Source organism: Bos indicus, chromosome 9 (genome assembly GCF_029378745.1).
Source record: "Bos indicus isolate NIAB-ARS_2022 breed Sahiwal x Tharparkar chromosome 9, NIAB-ARS_B.indTharparkar_mat_pri_1.0, whole genome shotgun sequence".
Taxonomy (NCBI): domain Eukaryota; kingdom Metazoa; phylum Chordata; class Mammalia; order Artiodactyla; family Bovidae; genus Bos; species Bos indicus.
In genome coordinates, this window is record NC_091768.1 from 93,401,582 (window position 1) to 93,416,058 (window position 14,477).

Below are 14,477 nucleotides of genomic sequence, written 5' to 3' on the forward strand. Positions count from 1 at the left end.
ACCTCCCAAAGTAATGGAAATAAAAGCAAAAATAAACAAATGGGACCTAATTAAACCTAAAAGCTTTTGCACAACAAAGGAAACTATAAGCAAGATGAAAAGACAGCCTTCAGAATGGGAGAAAATAATAGCAAATAAAGCAACTGACAAACAACTAATCTCAAAAATATACAAGCAGCTCATGCAGCTCAATACCAGAAAAAGAAATGACCCAATCAAAAAATGGGCCAAAGAACTAAACAGACATTTCTCCAAAGAGGACATGCAGATGGCTAACAAACACATGAAAAGATGCTCAACATGACTCATTATCAGAGAAATGCAAATCAAAACCACAATAAGGTACCATCTCATGCTGGTGAGAATGGCAAATTCTACAAACAATAAATACTGGAAAGGGTGCGGAGAAAAGGAACCCTCTTACAGTGTTGGTGGGAATGCAAACTAGTACAGCCACTATGGAGAACAGTGTGGAGATTCCTTTAAAAATTGGAACTCGAACTGCCATACAACCCAGCAATCCTACTGCTGGGCATACACACTGAGGAAACCACAATTGAAAGAGACATATGTACCCCAATGTTTATCGCAGCACTGTTTACAATAGCAGGACATGTAAGCAACCTAGATGTCCATTGGCAGATGAATGGATAAGAAAGCAGTGGTACATATACACAATGGAATATTACTCAGCTATTAAAAAGAACACATTTGAATCAGTACTAATGAGGTGCATGAAACTGGAGCCTATTATATAGAGTGAAGTAAGCCAGAAGGAAAAACACCAATACAGTATATTAATACATATATATGGAGTTTAGAAAGATGGTAACGATGACCCTATATGCAAGATGGCAAAAGAGACACAGATATAAAGAAGACTTTTGGACTCTGTGGAGAAGGCAAGGGTGGGATGATTTGAGGGAATAGCATTGAAACATGTATATTACCATATGTGAAATAGATCACCAGTCCAAGTTTGATGCACGAAACAGAGCACTCAAAGCCAGTGCACTGGCACAACCCTGAGGGATGGGATGGGGAGGGAGGAGGGAAGGGGGGTTCAGAATGGGAGACACATGTACACCCATGGCTGATTCATGTCAGTGTATGGCAAAAACCACTACAATATTGTAAAGCAATTAGCCTCCAATTAAAATTAATTAATTAATTTAAAAAAAAAAAAAGCAAGGAGGGATCAGGCAGGGGAAAAAAAATAAATGTTTCAATTCTGTTAACAAAAGTATATATGCCAAACTACTATAAATCATAGAGAGATTAAGAGCAAAGAGGAAAAGATTTCCTTAAACTTAGAAAGCCGAAACATTAAAGAAACAGCAATCTTTCTAACAAAACTCATGAAAACTTACAATCATCCTTATCTATTCAGTCAATCCATGGTTATTAATTCTTGTGCTTGAATCCAGTTTTTCCTATAAGGTTCTAGAAATTATTACCCAGTTCAGCAATATGATCATAAAGTTATCAGAAATCTGTACTCTAGGATATTTAACAGAGTCCTTTCAATAAATCTCTCTGAAAATAAAGTCTTCTATAAAAGGATGAAAATAAAACAATAACTGTCTACAAAAACCTTGAAAAAAACAGCAATGGTTAAACATATGATGAGAGTTTGATATAAAAGTATAGTTATTTCTATAGCATACAACAGTTTAAAATAACAATTGAACAATGAAAGTATTGACCAATTTCTATGAACTGCAATTTCTGGAGTATCTATATTAGTAACATATATCTGTACACATATAACTTGAGGTTTATCATCACTTCTTATTTGATAATGCCTCTTTGGTATGTTAATAATTTAACATACCAAATAAACCTAATCAGTTCAATATCTCTCTTGCACAAGGTAAGACACAAGTCCTTTGAGATTTCTCAGGGACCCCCCAGGAATTCTCAAAGTTAGTTTATCGTCAAAAAGATTCCATTTAGAATATGATTTGGGGAAGTTGTCAAAATGGCAAAAGGCTTTTATATTTGATTATGTAAAACCACAGGTAATTATGAAATAATACTCAATTATCTATTCAACCAAAGTGACAGTAGAAGATCGTAAAGGCAAATACAGAAGGTTATATGGTTAAAAAAAAAAAAAAAAAAAAACTTTTTCTCTTAATATTGAGAAAACTCAGTTCTCCCATGTAATCAAAAACTTGATAAAGACAGTATGAAGCCTAGAAAATTTATTTTGATAAGACACTCAAAATCTATGCTTTTTAAGCAGACTACTCAAAGGGTAAAGAAAACTCTTTCAGAATCACTGTCAAGAGCAGACCAATAGTCCAAAGAAACAGTTCTTTTAACATCAGATCAGATCAGATCAGATCAGTCGCTCAGTCGTGTCCAACTCTTTGCGACCCCATGAATTGCAGCACGCCAGGCCTCCCTGTCCATCACCAACTCCCGGAGTTCACTCAGACTCACGTCCATCGAGTCAGTGATGCCATCCAGCCATCTCATCCTCTGTCGTCCCCTTCTCCTCCTGCCCCCAATCCCTCCCAGCATCAGAGTCTTTTCCAATGAGGCAACTCTTCGCATGAGGTGGCCAAAGTACTGGAGTTTCAGCTTTAGCATCATTCCTTCCAAAGAAATCCCAGGGCTGATCTCCTTCAGAATGGACTGGTTGGATCTCCTTGTAGTCCAAGGGACTCTCAAGAGTCTTCTCGAACACCACAATTCAAAAGCATCAATTCTTCGGCACTCAGCCTTCTTCACAGTCCAACTCTCACATCCATACATGACCACAGGAAAAACCATAGCCTTGACTAGATGGACCTCTGTTGGCCAAGTAATGTCTCTGCTTTTGAATATGTTATCTAGGTTGGTCATAACTTTCCTTCCAAGGAGTAAGTGTCTTTTAATTTCATGGCTGCAGTCACCATCTGCAGTGATTTTGGAGCCCCCCAAAATTAAGTCTGACACTGTTTCCACTGTTTCCCCATCTATTTCCCATGAAGTGATGGGACCGGATGCCATGATCTTCGTTTTCTGAATGTTGAGCTTTAAGCCAACTTTTTCACTCTCCACTTTCACCTTCATCGAGAGGCTTTTTAGTTCCTCTTCACTTTCTGCCATAAGGGTGGTGTCATCTGCATATCTGAGGTTATTGATATTTCTCCCGGCAATCTAGATTCCAGCTTGTGTTTCTTCCAGTCCAGTGTTTCTCATGATGTACTCTGCATATAAGTTAAATAAGCAGGGTAACAATATACAGCCTTGACGTACTCCTTTTCCTATTTGGAACCAGTCTGTTGTTCCATGTCCAGTTCTAACTGTTGCTTCCTGACCTGCATACAAATTTATCAAGAGGCAGATCAGGTGGTCTGGTATTCCCATCTCCTTCAGAATTTTCCACAGTTTATTGTGATCCACACAGTCAAAGGCTTTGGCATAGTCAAGAAAGCAGAAATAGATGTTTTTCTGGAACTCTCTTTCTTTTTTGATGATCCAGGGGATGTTGGCAATTTGATCTCTGGTTCCTCTGCCTTTTCTAAAACCAGCTTGTACATCAGGAATTTCACGGTTCACATATTGCTGAAGCCTGGCTTGGATAATTTTGAGCATTACTTTACTAGCATGTGAGATGAGTGCAATTGTGCGGTAGTTTGAGCATTCTTTGGCATTGCCTTTCTTTGGGATTGGAATGAAAACTGCCCTTTTCCAGTCCTGTGGCCACTGCTGAGTTTTCCAAATTTGCTGGCATACTGAGTGCAGTACTTTCACAGCATCATCTTTTAACATAGAGACAACCAAATTCTAATTTTGTACCAGGATATTTTTATATTAAGACTCATTCTTAAAACATTTAAATAAATCTAACCCACTCTTAGCCATCTTGACCATTCATAAAATTTCTTTTCCAAGACTCTTTTTCCATAAATTTTCTATAATGAAGTCGCTCAGTCATGCCTGACTCTTAGCGACCCTATGGACTGCTGCCCAAAGGCTCCTCCATCCATGGGATTTCCCAGGCAAGAGTACTGGAGTGGGGTGCCATTGCCTTCTCTTCTATAACTGTCCTATATTTTTTCCTCCTTCTTAGTCTGGAACAACCAGTCATCCTACTTAGGGCAAAATGATTTTTTCCCTTAACAACAACAACATGCCATTTATATCTTGGCTTATCCCAAAAATGCACTCTACTTTTCTTATGTACTCTTCATACATAGCTACTTCCCTTCATCCTTCTTATTTCTAGAAGTTTTAATTACATGTATTGATTATAAGTCTTGGCTGTCAGAAACCAAAATACCTTAAATTCCTCTAACAAAATACCAAAAGTAGATTAGCTTATGTTCAGTAATTAATGCTTCAGTATTTTATCTTATTTGGAAACAATCTAGATATCCAATGAATATGCTTTATTTAATTTAATATAACTTTAATGTTTCAAGTTACCAAAAAGATTTTGGAAACTATTTTTATGTACGTGAATGTGAACGTGAAGTCACTCAGTCGTGTCTGACTCTTTGCGACCCCAGGGACTGTAGCCTACCAGGCTCCTCTGTCCATGGGATTTTCCAGGCAGTAGTACTGGAGTGGATTGAAACATAATTATTATTGTAAAGTTTTTAAATAAACGTTTATTTTATTTGGACTTCCCTGGTGGCTTAGAGGTTAAAGCGTCTGCCTGCAATGCTGGAGACCTGGGTTCAATCCCTGGGTCAGGAAGATCCCCTGGAGAAGGAAATGGCAACCCACTTCAGTATTATATTATTTACTCTTATTTAAATTTCTTATTCTTAACAATTACATTTGGGTTACTCATAAAAATTTCATGAGACAGTAAACAACCATCATCATAAGTAATTTTTCTTGCTGACAAACTTTATAACACATAACATGAGCTTATCTGATTTTTGGCAAATCCAAGTAGAATAAAAGTTTCATGTCTGCATTATGTTTAATCTTGATAACTCCAAAGACATGGCTATTTTAATTAAAGCAACACTTAAACCAGTTTTTATTTGCTAAAGATTATTCCAAATCATGAGAACTTGAAAATCATTCGAGTTATTTTCTATAATTCAGGGGAATACTTAATTTATATACATGTTTATTTTTCCTTAAGCCGATTAAATAGAGCTCTTTTACAAATTTTGGAAACACTATCCATGGGTAGAAAAACCACACATCTATAACATATGTATATAGACATATATAAACATATAGACAGACTGAAACAGAGATCCTACAGATTTCATTTTAAAATCTTAGTCATGAGACAAGTACAATAATGCAAAACTCACTAGTTTATAAAAGAACAGTTGGATCTGAATTGTGTTTCAGGAAGATGAAAATAATTTGAAGTTTCCTGCTCAAAAGGCTTAAGCTTTTTACTAATATTTGTGGAGAAGACTTTTAACAATTTTATTCACCTAGTTTCCAGATAGCTTCCTTTTTCTTTCTGATAAGAATTACCCCACAGAAGTTTGCATTTCAAAGAGATGGCTCTTGGTTCTTAGAGAAGACCTGGTAGAACATTTACACCTCAAAGGCACAGAGAAAGGATGTAAGTTCCTCCAAAAGGACTTTTGTTTCCTAAGTCAAGACCTTTTTACAGTATCTGCAGACCTTTGAGATGAATAGGGGATGTTTGGGGATTGGTAAAAAGGATAGGTGAGCTTTGAATTGCTTCTAGAGCTATAATTCTGTTCTATAGAGTTCATTTGTCAGGCAAGTACAGTTGTTTTTAATTCCTCAAAGAACTGAGTTGCAATCTGGATGATATCAAGGAATTGCCCCACCCACCGAAATATTATCTTCAATTTTCTTATATATAACGTAAAAGAATTCCATCTAAGATGGAAATCAAAAGATTTCTGTGTTCTAGATTTAGAGTTATGTGTCTTTGGAATGCTTCAGTAAATTCTTCCACAATGGCTTCAAAAGTAAATTCTTCTTCAATGGTTTTGTTTTGTTTTTTCCCCTTGTGGGCATGTAATTTCATTCTAAGTTAGGGGGAAAGGTCTTTAAAATTTTTCTATCAAACTTTGAATATCAGTTTCCAGTTTGCCCAACTTCTGCCCATAGAATTCATGTTTAAAAAATCTTTCAAATATCTTTTTACCAGGTTTTACTTGGGACAAACAGTAAATATTCTGGCAGTATTGAACATTTTTTCTTAAAAAAAAAAAAGGTATACCTACTAAGTGACTCAAAACCAAACCAAGTAAGGCTTACCCATGGATACAAGAGGCATTCCCTAAGAGGGTGCAAAAGATGCAGCCTTCCCAAGATCCAGAACCGCTACTAAAGACAACCAAAAGGAGGCATGATTTAGCCAGTTCCCATGAGATGGGCAACAGTTCACAGGATACTAACCACAAATGGCAGAAAGTCAAGTTCTGAGGACACCAAACAATACAAAGAAGAAAAAATAGCCCTCCTTGGGAGGGAAAGAACCTATAACCAAAGTATACTCCAAAAACAAGTGTCAGGAGTCTGAGTTTGAAAAGAAAAGGACAACATGAAATTTTACCTTCCTCTCTCAACCAGGCCCTATAGACAGATATTTGAAACAGCCGACTTTCATAGAAGTTCTTACCCTTCACCAGCTTCTGCCAGTTTTCCTCGGATTCCATCTGCAAGCTCCAGAGCAAGTGAGATGTCTCAGCAGGTCCCATCTTGGTCACCAGAAACTGTAGAGGAGAAAAAACATTTTTCTCTTTATCTTTTACATTGAATTCTTGGCTAAGATCCCTGTTTCTCTAGGGCATCAAGTAAATTGATAAGCTTATCTAGATTAAAAGTTTCCTACTGTGGCTACTGTAATTAAGATTATCTTCAGTAAGTTTAATCTACTTGTTCAAACACAAGTGGAGCCATAATTTTTATACAGATAGTTAGCCAGAGTCCCAGGTGGAGGAGTCTCAGAGTCTTTGTAATCATAGGAACCCATATTCTCTCTCTTTTTTTTTTTTTGCCCCCTCTTGAAACAAAGCTTTGATTACCTGAGGCCTAACACTGGACCGAGTACATTTTAAGTTAGCTGCAGCTCAATCTTGGATGCTGTTCAGAAAAAGAAATGTGTATATAAAGTCTGAGAGCTCATAGCACAAAATCTGTGGGGCTCAAGTGAAACCAAATGACTCTGTGGGACCCTCCTAGGCACAAATCCTTTCTGTGTCCTCCATTTCTTATTTTCAGGCAGAAGATTTCAGCCTTCTTCCCTGAGCTCCAAAGGGCAGATTCAAAAGGCTGCTAATCAAGGAATGGAGTGAATGCAGGAACAAGGGAAGAGCAGTCAAAAAATAAAAGTGCAGCCTTGAGACAGGGTCCTGGTTTCTCTTCAAGGAATATATACAATATCTTTGAGTTCTTCTGTTGGAACAAAGGCCCCCATCCAGGTCGAGGATGGTGACTTCAGGCTGAATGCAAGATTATTGGAGCACAACCCTGTTAGCTCATCTCCAACCAATGAGAAGAAAGTCACACACCTTATAGCCCTCACCCCAAATTTTGCCTGTAAAAACTCCCCCTCCCCCCCGAGAAAAGGGAACCCTCTTGCACTGTCGGTGGGAATGTAAATCAATACAGCCACTATGGAAGACAATATGGAGATTCCTTAAAAAAACTAGGAATAAAACTAACATATGACCCAACAATTCCACTACTGAGCATATACCCTGAGAAAACCATAATTGAAAAAGACACATGTACCCCAGTGTTTATTGCAACTCTAGGACATGGAAGCAACCTAGATGTCCACTAATAGAAGTATGGATAAAGAAACTGCAGTACACATATACAATGGACTATTACCCAGCCATAAAAAAACAATGCATTTGAGTCAGTGCTAATGAGGTGGATGAACCTAGATCCTATTATACAAAGTGAAGTAAGTCAGAAAGAGAAAAACAAATATCATATATTAAGGCATATGCATGGACTCTAGAAAGATGGTACTGATGAATCCATTTGCAGTGCAATAAGGGAGACGCAGACACAGAGAACAGACTTATGGACATGGGGTGGGGTGCGGGGAAGAAAGAGTGAGACAAATGGAGAGGGTAGAGTGGAAATATATACACTACCATATGTAAAAATAGAGAGCCAGTGGGAATTTGCTGTATGACTCTGGGAACTAAAACTGGGGCTCTGTAACAGTCTAGAGGTGTGGTGGGATGGAGTAGGAGGTGGGAGGGAGGTTGAAGAAGAAAGAGACATATGTATACCTATTGATTCATGGCCGATTCATGTTGATATACAGCAGAAACCAACACAATATTGTAAAGCAATTATCCTTCAAAAATAAATAAATAAATAATTTTTTGTAAAAACTTCTCCAAACTCACTGGGGAGTTCAGAGGTTTTGAGCACAAGCCACCCATTTTCCTTTCATGGCTCTGCAATAAACCTTTCCCTGCTCCAAACTCTAATAACATTTTGGTTTCTTTGGTCTCACTGCACATCAGGCACAAACTTGTGTTCAGTAGCACGAATATCTGAAAAGGACTTACTGTGATCTTCAAGAGCAGGAAGAGAACAGTGAGCACAAAGGGAGCAGGGACTTTCTTATGCCTGCTCTATGCTTGTTGCTCCTGGAGGCCATGAGGGCTCTCCGCTTACAGCGCCAGAACAGTGAAAAGATGAACTAAAGTATATTAAACATTTTAAGGGTTTGCTTAAGCAAAAACCTATTTAAATCAGGTGATGCCAAATGCCAAGTGCTTAGGAATATTCCATCACTAAGAGCAAGGGTATAAACTTATAGAGAAAGAGCAGAAGCAAAGCCATGAAATTACTTGATGAGACAATGGTTAAGCATTTGCCTCGTTTGGAAAAAGGTTAGTTGGTTGCCGGGGACCAGCCCCGGCTGAACCAGGGTATTCGAAGGAGAGACGGCGTAGGCGAAGATCAGGAAACAATTGCTTAATTAAATGTTAATTAAGGATATAAAGAGTAATAGAATGAGGATAGCTCAGTAAAATTCAGTGAAGAAAAGAGGCTGAAATAAGGATAGCTCAGTGAGGAAATTCAGTGGAGAAAAGAGGCTGAAATAAGGATAGCTCAGTGAGGAAATTTAGTGCAGAAAAGAGGCTGAAATAAGGATAGCTCAGTGAGGAAATTTAGTGCAGAAAAGAGGCTGAATAATTCAGCCAGAAGGTAAGAGAAAGAACGACATGGTGAGACCAAGTTTCGGTGAACAAGGCCCGCACTTTATTTTTCAAAGTAGTTTTTATACCTTAAGTTATGCACAGAGGATAATGGGGGAAGGGGTAGAGTCTTGCAGCAAACCAGGCTTTCTTCCTGCAAACTTATCATATGCAAAAGCTTAGGTGATTTGCATCATCTTCTGGCCCGGAGGCCTGTTAACATTTTAAGACCTTTTCTTCAGAAAACTTATTTTTCTCTAAAGGTGATTGGTCAGGAGCCACCCTCCAAAAGCATTAGATAAAGTTGCATTCGTACAGCGCAAAGGTGTGGTGGGCTACAAAAAGAATTAACTCAAGGGTCCCAGGTTACAAACATTAAAGCTACTATTTACACCAATTATATTAACCAATACACTGCCAGGGACACAGCAGGTAAGGGATATGGAAACTTAGCAGCAAACATTGGCCCAACAAGTGAAAATCCCTTCACCAATACAATTTCTAATCAATCTTTTAACTACTCAAAAGAATCTGTGTTTAGACAGTTTAGAACATCTCCTGCCTCACACAGTTGGGAGGCTCTGAACAATCACATGTGGCCGGAAAAACCTATTCAGGCAGGCTAGAGGATTTCCAAAGGAGTTTGTAGGTTAAACACTGTCACACCCAGGAATTATTAACTGGAGCTGTAAGCTAACTTTTTTCAGAGAGGTAGTGGGGGACAGCCCCCCGTAAAGTCAGAGGTGTAGGTGAAAGCACAAAGCAGAAAGTAGGCAGACTCTGGTTTTGGGGGTATATGCTCGAGAATTTCCAGGGGGACTCCTGAAGCTCGATCCCGCCTTTGCGTATGCCGAGCCTCCTTCCTCATGACCTTTGTCATGGGCGGAGTTCCTCACGCTGGCTACCGGCAGTGATAGAATTTCCAGTTGAGCTATTCCAGATCCTGAAAAGTGCTGCACTCAATATGCAATATGCACTCAATATGCAATATGCCGGCTCCCGGCAGTTGGTTGTTTGTAACTGGCAGTTCTTAGGTGTTGATTTCTTAACCTTGAGGCACTTATAGGCTTAGGTTTTGGTTTGCTTATGTAGGCTGCTAAGGCATCAAGGACCAACTCAGCTTAATGGCTTTCTTATTTAATTAAGTTAACAATATATTCTACTTACAAGTTCTTTATCAGATATGTGTTCTGCAAACATTTTCTTCCAGTCTGTGACTTTTATTTTCCTACTCTTATGAAGGAGTCTAAGTTTTTTATTTTGGTAAAATTGAGTGTTTTAATGAATACTTTTAGTGATATGTCTCAGCAATCCTCGACTAACCCCAAGATCATAAAGATTTCCTCCTGTGTTTTCTTATAGAAGTTTTATAGTTTTAGGTTTCTATTGGTATGACTTCAAGTTCATTAATCTTAGTTTCTTATTATCACTGCCATGTCAAATTACTATATGTATAATGTCAGGGTAAAATAACAATAGATTCAAGAATGCAAGGAATCAGAAGTTTTACTTCCCATGCATCTGTGTTTAAGATGCTATCATAGGACGTGGAATCCTGGGGAAAGGAGCCAACCCAGGGTAAAAATAACAAAAAGTCCTAGATTAAGCTTTGTTCAAAAGACCTAGCCTAGATCAGAGCAAGAAGAAAGAGGGAGAAGGAAGGTTTCCAGAAGAAAGGGGGAATAAGGGAGTATAAGGATGCTAAAAGATTATTGGACATACTCCATTATTTGAAAAATATCATAGTTATACATTGGATAAGTTTTTATATCAAAGGAAAAAAGTTTATAAAGAACATAAAAAAAGAAAATTTAAAAACTGAGCAATAATTAATTGCATAAAAAGAAAAAATTTGTACAAGAAAGGAAGTCTAATAATACTGTGACAGATATTTTGACAATAAAAAATATTTACTTACTTGTAATAATATAAAAACTGTCAGGTAATTAACCAAAAAATGTACTATAACTCAGTTTGGAGAATGGGTAAGTTGGGAAAGGAATTCTAGGGGGATAAATCTTCAAATATCACCAGAGAACATTAAGAAATAGTGTCTAAAATTTAAAAAACCAACAATATAAGTGTACTTCTTAGAAATACAGAGGTAGATGCCCAAAGTTAACAGCCGGAAGTATTTGAACTGATTGCTTCCGGGCTGTGGGATGGCAGGGAGGAGGTTTCTGTGGAAGGCTGGAGCTAAGGAACTCTCTCAGAGAGTGAAGAAAGAAAACCAAAGACTGGAAAGTGCTTTATTTTTTCAATGATGAACATACATTACTTTGTTTTCAAAAACTCATTTTTTAAAAGAGTGGTTAATTCAAGCATTTACTATTCAACTGCTTGCCATTGAGTCTTATAAAAGAGCCTTTGGCTAAAGGAAATCAGCAGGGCAATATGGCCACCCAGGGTGAAGCCACTTCCACAGTGTTCGGCTCTTCCTTCATCTTGTGGGAACATCTCATATTCCATTTCCTCTTCAGGCCCTCTTTGACTTCTATTCCCATCTCTGCAATCTTCCCCACCCTAAAGGAGTCCCTGAGAGGCCACTCGGCTCTAAAATTGGAATAAATCACTGCCTTCAAAGGGCAAGTTATGCTTCTGACAGGGTGAACTGCATGAGGGCAGGGTGTGGAAGTGGTGGATTATACTCAAAATGCAGCCAGTTTATTGGACGTGGTGACACCCCAGGAGATGCAGCTCTTCTGCGGGCAGAGGCAGTTCTCTCAGGGTTGCTGGGTGATGGGAACTTGTCTATGGTCTTGTCTGGCTACTCTGTTCAGGGGAGGGGATGTGGTTGGGAAAAACAGCCCTGTTCAGACAATGCAGCAGCTGCCTTGACTAAGAATAGAATCCCATGTTTGATTTGAATTAGCCATTTGAAACAAGAGCAAAACAGCTCTGAAAGTACTACCATCTGTTTTCCTTTAAGGCTGGGTCATAAATAACAAGATGAAAATATATTTCCTGTTCTGGATTTGTGACCTGAACTGCCTTCTCCTGCGTTGTCACTGACCACTTCTGCTATCCACGCATATAACATTCAACGGGCAGCTGTTGGCTGTTGGCTGTAAGGTGGTTAGAATATGTTGGTTTGTTTTTCAGTGTCTATATATGAAGAACTCCTTTATTTCACCCCTCACTTGTTAAATAAGGAAATATAAATAAATTATTCTCTGTATATTTTTTAAAAAGCAATTCATACCAAATAGCCATGTGATCAAACTGCTGCTATTGCCAAGCACAACACTTTTGCTGAAGATTCCTGCCTTGTGGAAGGTTATCTTTCAGGTCAAGGTCAAAGTGAACTAGAAAGTAAGGGAGAAGACAGGGAACTCATTCTGCATCTAGAACTCACTAGCATTGACCTGCCAATCCCAGTAATATGAGGATGCAGAGAATAGAGAAACATCTAGACACAGAGAGAAAGAGAATTCAAAAAAAAAAAAAAAGAACAAGAATATTTCTTCTTTCCATGCAGATCATCACACAGTACTTGCATCCTTCTTAGCTGGGACTTCCAGTAATTGTAAACTGTGATCTACCAGCTGTTTCTCCAGTTATCTTTTTAATTTTCATACACACACACACACACACACACACACACACACAAACCCACCTCTTAATTTTGTTTCTTTGATAATTCAAAGGAAAAGGCCACGAAGGCTGGCAGGCCATTCCATTTATGCGCTCAGCGTGGTGAGCTGCCAATATATTCTGGGAGGCATTTCAAATGACAGACACGCAAACATGAAATGTACCATAAAGGGCTGTGGTTTCTGCAAGTTTTAGATCAGCCAGCTGTGAAAGAAACTGTACCTAACAGTGAATATCTCCACATGTTTAAATGCCCTTTTTAAATAATTTCGAAGCAAAAGACTTTTTAAAAGACTTAGAGCAACAGAAATCTTAGAAGGCACATTCCTGAGCTAACGAAGGCACTGAATTGGAGACCTGGTACAAATGCTGGGTGCCCTTGATGAAGCCAGACACTTGGCAGTGATGCATCCAAGCACAGCAGTCGTCACACCATCATCAGCTGAGACTTCATAATAGAAAGACAAGGTTGGGAAACCTGGTCATCTGATGCTTGGACTAATCTCAAATCTTCTGATGGGCTTTCCTGCTGCAGACTAGGCCCATCCAGACCATTCTGGACCATGCTGTCAGATTGAAAAGTGAAAGTGAAGTCACTCAGTAGTGTCCGACTCTTTGCCACCCCCTGGACTATAGCCCACCAGGCTCCTCCGTCCATGGGATTCTCCAGCCAAGAATACTGGAGTGGGTTGCCATTTCCTTCTCCAGGAGATCTTCCCAACCCAGGGATCAAACCCGGGTCTCCCGCATTGCAAACAGATGCTTTACCATCTGAGCCACCAGTTCAGTTCAGTTCAGTCGCTCAGTCATGTCCGACACTTTGTGACCCCATGAATCGCAGCAGGCCAGGCCTCCCTGTCCACCACCAACTCTCAGAGTGCATCAAGTCAGTAATGCCATCCAGCCATCTCATCCTCTGTCGTCCCCTTCTCCTCCTGCCCCTAATCCTTCCCAGCATCAGAGTCTTTTCCAATGAGGCAACTCTTCGCATGAGGTGGCCAAAGTAGTGGAGTTTCAGCTTTAGCATCAGTCCTTCCAAAGAACACGCAAGGCTGATCTCCTTTAGAATGGACTGGTTGGATCTCCTTGCAGTCCAAGGGACTCTCAAGAGTCTTCTCCAACACCACAGTTCAAAAGCATCAATTTTTCGGCACTCAGCTTTCTTCACAGTCCAACTCTCGCATCCATACATGACCACTGGAAAAACCATAGCCTTGACTAGACGGACCTTTGTTGGCAAAGTAATGTCTCTGCTTTTCAATATGCTATCTAAGTTAGTCATAAATTTCCTTCCAAGGAGTAAGCGTCTTTTAATTTCATGGCTGCAGTCACCATCTGCAGTGCCACCAGGGAACACTCAAAAAAACAAAACTTCTGAAAACAAAACAACAAACCCTTCCCTCATCCACCATTTTGGCCCACAAGTCCCGAGTCTACCCTCTCAGTCTGGTCTCCCATGGGCACCTGCCCCAGCCACTACTCCTGTACCCTTGCCCCATCTCCCTCCAGAAAGCTGCCAGTCCATCCTCCAGACAGGGTCCCATCACACCTTTCCCAGAGTCTGCTCCACCACCCAGCCCGTGAGAACTCCATGTCAGAACAAAGAGATAAAAATGCTTGAGAAACACAGTATGTTGAGTTCCTTTTGGGGAGTTACTGTGTGTTCATCATAAAAAGACCCTGAGAAACAGGGACCGTTTTGTGTGTTAGCTGCTCAGTCATGTCCAACTCTTAGCGATCCCATGAACTATATCCTGCCAG

At 39.4% G+C, this 14,477-nt stretch overlaps 1 long non-coding RNA gene across 1 annotated transcript in view; it reads right to left on the minus strand.

The window, feature by feature from the left end:
* The window catches only part of LOC139184861 (uncharacterized), a 130,215-nt gene that overhangs the window by 85,607 nt on the left and 30,131 nt on the right, over window positions 1-14,477 (minus strand). The window contains exon 4 of the long non-coding RNA XR_011568357.1: window positions 6,572-6,665. This is a non-coding gene — a long non-coding RNA (uncharacterized lncRNA). The remainder of the gene's footprint in view (window positions 1-6,571; window positions 6,666-14,477) is intronic.